The following is a 6492-nucleotide window of genomic DNA, read 5'->3' on the forward strand; positions in this document are numbered from 1 at the left end:
CATTTATATACATTTTATATTAATATTATAAAAACATATGGTGTATATATAGGTATTAATATATATATAATAGTGTGTGTGTGTGTGTGTGTGTGTGTGTGTGTGTGTGTGTGTGTGTGTTGTGTTTTTGGGTGTGTGGTGTGTGTGTGTGTGTGTGTGTGTGATGTGTGTGTGTGTGTGTTGTGTGTGTGTGTGTGTGTGTGTGTGAGTGTGTTGTGTTGTGTGTGTTTGTGTATGTGCCCCAACACCCACACCCACCACACAACACACACCCCACACCACACACACACACACACACACACACAAACACACACACATGTGTTTTAATATAATTATATAAATTATATATAATTATATTAATTATATAAAAATTGTATATATATGTTAATAATGTAAAATAGTATATTGTATATTAGTTATATATATATTTAAAATATATATATATATATATATATATATATATATTATGGGGTTTGTGTGTGTGTGTGTGGAGTGCGTTGTTGTGTGTTGTGTGTGTTGTGTGTGTGAGTGTGTGTGTGTGTGTGTGTGTGTGGTGTGTGTTGTGTGGGTGTGTGTGGGTGTGTGTGTGTGTGTGGTGTGTGTGTGGGTGTGTGGTGTGTGTGTGGTGTGTGGTGTGTTTGTGTTTTGTTGTGTGCACTCACACAGACACAACAACACACACACACACACACACAGTGTGGGTGGTGTGTGTGTGTGTGTGTGTGTTATTTTAATATATATTATAATATATATATATATATATATAAAATTTTTTGATATTTTTTATGTTTTTAATATACATAACCCACATACACTCCAACCACACACACACACACACACACACACAACAAATATATATACAAATAAATATATAATTTTTTACGCCCCCGCCTCGTCTCTCTGCCACCAAACAAAAGGGCGGGAAAGGGGCCAAACCGGGCCGTGCTTACCCAAACCGGGGGTGGGAAACATTGAACAGTTTCCAAGAGGCCCCGAGCACTAAGCGCCCCCAGAACACCACAAGGGGAAACGCCAAGGGGCGAGGGGGGAAACGAAATAAACAAAAAATTTTATTTACACAATTTATTTCCCCGTTCCCCATTTTTTCTATAGGCAAAATACAGGGGGAAACCAGCCCCATCACACTGCAGGGAACACCCTTATTTTAAAGGGGCAACACAAAGTTATTTTCAGGCCCCCAAGGAACACACGAGGTTTCACAGGAGCAGCCCCCAAATTTCCCGCCCTTTTGGTTTGGCTCTTGGTTGTTCCTCCGCTCCCGCTAAACAGGCCACTCCCGTCTTTGTTTCCCCAAGGTCCTTCATGTTAACAAAGTTTGGGCCCCAGAGACAAAGACCCACGGGCCCGTAGCATTTCCCCCCCCCCATCAAGCGGGAGCCCCGTCGGGCTCTAAACATATCTAAACCTGAAAAAAAACAAATTTTTTAAAATTTAAATAAAATCAGTTCTCAGAAAAACAAAAATCTTTCCCCATCCAGCCGGGCTTTTTCCGTTTCCGGGGGGGGTCGCTCTGGAGGAGGTGTGGGGGGGGCGGGTAGATTGGCAGGGCCCCAGAGGGTTCTTCCCCCCAAGACCTGGCCATGGTCACCATTGACGTTGTTGCATCGCCCTCACTGCCCAAAAATGTCTTTCCTCTTTCTGGGGTCAGCGTCTGCCAGCCCTAAATCGCCGCTACTGGGGCAAACCCGTAAATTTTTTTCACCAGGGCCCCCCAGGAGTGGGCTTCCTGGCCCATGGGTAACGCCACGGGCCCGGTGCGCCAAGCCCTCGAGGAAGTCAGGAAGGGCCCCCACCCCAAAACCAACCCCTCGCCCCCCCGAGACTTTTCTGGACGCCCCCTTTTCCTCACAATTTCCCCAAAGTTTTTGAACCAGCTGGCCCCTTTTCAGGTCCTTTTTGGGAAATTTGGGGCCCCAAAACACTGAAAATAAACCCCTCCCCTGGTCCAAAAAGGCTCCCCCCAAAACCGCTACCCCTTTCAGTCAGCGGGCAATTTTTGGTTGGGTTTTCACGGGGCCCCTCTACCCCACAAAACCACTCTTGACGGGCGACACCGGTTTTCTAGACTTTTGGTCCGGGGGGTAAGGGGCATTTCCAGCCGAAAAATTTCCCTCTGCACACCCAAACCCTCGGGGAAAAAAGGGCACCTTTCCCTTGCACCTCCCCAGCCCTTTCCAAGGTCGAAAACACCCTACTTGCGCGGGTATTTCAACCCCAAAAGCAAAAAAGTCCCTGGGGCCAGATCAGCCACATACCCCGGGGCACCCGCTCACCTGCGGGCCCACGCCTACGAGCCCCCAAGGGCCCCTTGGGGCTCCCACCACAAGCCCCGTGACACCACACATTTTTTCTGGGTTTGCGTCTGAAGTCGCTTTAGGGGCCCAAACCCATCTTCGGGGCCCCCACTAGGGTCTTCCAGCCCCAGTTTCCACTTTTCGGGCCCGGCGGTTTCCCTTTCTATTGACCCATCCCCCCGCATCGTGTGGCTCGACAGAGTTTACCCAAGTGGGGGCCCGGGAACCGGGGGACGGGGGGTTTTCGGCCCCCTTTCCAGAGTTTTCGGGCCTGTACCACCCTTTAGCCTTAGGACTTTGAAATCGGATGGGGGACCATACCGCCACAGTCCTTGAAAGCACGGGGGGGAAAGGGCATAAAAATCCGTCCGGGTTTGAGGGGAGTTTCTCCGCTCCCTTGACACCAAATCGTCTGTGCCCCTTCCCGCACCCCTCAAAACAACCTTTGGAAAATGCTCGGGCTCACCTTCCCAATGCAAACCTTCCCCACTTTAGCCTTCCGGCCCCCCGGGGCCCACGGCGGGGCTGGGGCCCGCTGGCCCTAGGCCCTGGTTGCCTTCAGGAAGGCCTCGAACCCAAGGCCCCTTTCCGCGCCAACCCCGAGGTCCTCAGGGGTTGTCCGGGTTGATGTTTAAATTTGCAAACTGTGGTCCTGCAAAGCGTTTAAAAAAAGGGAAACACGGGCCAGGACCAAAAATCATCCTTTTGCAGGGGAGGGTACGACCTCCTTTTCCAGCGCCTCCCCCATCCTGCGCCAGCGGGACAGTGTCTCCCCCCAAGCTCACGAGTCTTTTCTTCTTTTAAGTGGGCCCCCATATACCTCGGCGGTGGTGGTGCCCGAAACGGGGGTTTTTAAAGCCCCGGGCACGTGGGTTTTAAAAGGCTCGGGGTTTGGGGGGCAGATGCCCCAGCATTCCACCCCGGGGCCCCTTTGCGCTGTTACAAACCGGGGGTTTTCTCCTTGGCTCCAGCCCCGGGGAAGCCAGCATTTCAAAGGGCGACAACCCCCAGGGCCCCCCTTCCCGCCGACCGCTGGCTTCCCCCACGAAGCTGGAGGCCGAGGGGCGGGGGGGAGAACGATGCCCCTGATCTAACCCCGGGGGGGGAAAGGGGGTGGGGGGGGGCCAAAGAGGCGGGGACCGGGTCCCAGGCCGCCCCCCTATACCCCAAAGGGGGCGGGCCCATGGGTCCCCAGGCCCTTTTGCAGCGAACACGGCTCCGAAAACGATTTCTGCGAGGCCCGGGGTTTCTGCCACGGACCCAGGCAACCCCAGTTTTTTTTTTGACACTTTTGGGGATCTGTTGCCAGAACCTCGTCGCCCCTTTTTGCTTGAAAAAAGTTACTAAACCCCGTGACGCCGCCTTTCCCCCTTCACTTTCCCCCCTCAGGCCCTGAAAATCGCCCTTCAGGGGTCTGCACCTCTCCTCAGTTCACTTTCACGCGTTGCAGGCCTTTTTTTTTTTCGGGTTTTTTTTATGGGGTTTGGTTTCCTTTTTCACAGATGCAAAATTGCTCTGAGCACCTCAACAAGTTTTGGCCCGAACTGTTTCCTTTTGCCTTCCCCTTTCCTGCATTTTCGACGAGATGGGCCCCCTGCCCCCGGCCCTCTGTGCCTGCTCTTCGCCCTTTGTGCCTTTCCCCCCCAACCGGCCGCTGGTTTTGTGATCGGTCCCTCTGGGTCGGCCCCACTCGTGCCTGCCTCAGTCATAGCCCCTCTCCTCATGGCTGCCGCTATCCCCCCCCCCCTTTGGGCGAATGATAAAAACGGCGGGTCTCACTGATCAAAAATCACAAAAATCCACTCCTGCACCATTTGTTACGCCGACCGCCTGTCTCTTGCACCAAACAAGGCAGGCTAGGCAAAAACGGCGTGCTACCCACAGGGTCGGAAACTGAACAGCCCCAAGAGGCACCGAGTACCACAGCGTCCCAGAACACCACGGGGGAAACGCCAAGTGGCGAGCAGGGCACGAAATAACACAAATGACAGTCTTTCCTTTATTTACACAAGTTATTACCCGTACACCTTTTCTATAGGCACAATACAGGGGGAAACCAAGCACTCAAAAGCCCCGATACAGCTTATAACAGGGCAACACAAAGTAATCGGTCACAAGGGCACACACGAGGCTTCACAGGAGCAGCAACCCAACTCCTTTCTCTGCTTGTTCTCCGCTCCTCCCTCACAGCCAGCGCGTCATGTTTGCCATTTCCCTTTTCATGTTAACACATGTTTCGCACAGGACAAAGACCCACGGCGTAGCAATATATATAATATATATCTTTTATATATTATATATATATATATATATATATATATATGTGTGTGTGTGTGTGTGTGTGTGGGTGAAAAAATTTATTATATTATATATATTTATTAAATAATATTTTATAAAATATATATATATATTTGTTTGTGTGTTGTGTGTTGTGTGTGTGTGTGTGTGTGTGTGTGTGTGTGTGTGGTGTGTGTGTGTGTGTGTGAAAAAATACATATATATTTATATATTATATAAAATATATATATATATATATATATATATGTGTGTGTGTGTGTGTTGTGTGTGTGTGTGTGTGTGTGTTGTGTGTGGGGTTTTGTGTGTTTTTTTGTGTGTGTGTGTGTGGTGTGTGTTTGGGTTGTGTTGTCCTTCGTGTGTGGTGTGTGGTGTGTGGTGTGTGTGTGTGTGTGTGTGTGTGTGTGTGTGTGTGTGTGTGAATGAATACACATATAAGTATTTATACATGTATACACACATTTATATACACATGTATACATATATATGTATATATAAATATATATATATATATACATATATCCATATGCATATTATATATATATATATATATATATATATATATATATATATATATATATATATATAACTGTATAGATAGATAAATAGATAGATGTGTTTATGTATATGTATATATAAATATATATATGTTTATGCATGTTTACACACACACACACACACACACACACACACACACACACACACACACACACACACACACACACACACACACACACACACACTCACACACACACACACATACACACACACACACACACACACTATGGTATGCACATAACCACGATTTGTGTAAGCAACTACACCAGAAGACCACATGGGCTCCACGTGTTTACCACGTGGCTTTATGTCAGTTCGTAAACATCGTCTCATCGGGAGCCTAGATGACGATTATAGCTGACCCCGTCTGACCTACAGTTTGCTTCCAGAAGTCACCGTGTCAAGGTCACCACTAGCCCCCCCCCCCCCTTCCTCCGTGTATACTCAATCAATAAAGAGTCAAGCCATACCAACCTATATATATCTGACTAACCAGTCGTTGTCTTAAGGCATCTATAGTACACACACACAATGGGAGGTATTCCACATTCTTCCGTTTCATTGTTCAGTCTGGAGAGAAGCCCCTGCTGAGACGCTGCAACCTTGGTAGGATGATAAGCATGGCATGCAACGAACCGGCCAATCTGGGAGATTATCAAGATAAAATTTTATTTGCATTTATGACCGAGAAATTTTATTACTCAATCTTGCTCTGTGGGCGATTTTAATACCTATATACTTGTTTAAATTTCAACGTGAATGCGATTGTTTTCGTCGCAGTCACGCTTACTCAGAGAGCGGCTCTCTGTAATCTGAAATGATAATGCTGCTGCTGATGATAAAGATGATAACAATGACAATGATAGTAATAATAGTAATGATGATAATAACAATAATAATAATAATATAAGGAAAATAATAATGATAATGTGATGATAATAATAATAACAACGAAATTAATAATGGTAGTTAAAATAATAATGATAGTAATTTTTTTTTTTTTTTTTTTTTTTTTAAGTGCCCTGTCCTACAAGGACGTTGACGATCATGGATTTTCATGATTTTCTTGGCAATTTAGAGCGGGGGTTTGCCCTTGCCTTCCGCCCGGTGTTTTTATCGAGTCACCATCTCTATTTTCCGGTTCTGGGACCGGCACTGACTTGGACTGGGCTTGCCCCCCCAGCGGCTAGGCAGGCAATCGAGGTGAAGTTCCTTGCCCAAGGGAACAAACGCGCTGGCCGGTGACTCAACAGTCTTAAGTCCGACGCTCTAACCCCTCGGCCACCGCGGCCTCTAAAATTTTCCATGATTTTCTTGGCAATTT

Source organism: Penaeus monodon, chromosome 14, assembly GCF_015228065.2.
Source record: "Penaeus monodon isolate SGIC_2016 chromosome 14, NSTDA_Pmon_1, whole genome shotgun sequence".
Lineage (NCBI taxonomy): Eukaryota > Metazoa > Arthropoda > Malacostraca > Decapoda > Penaeidae > Penaeus > Penaeus monodon.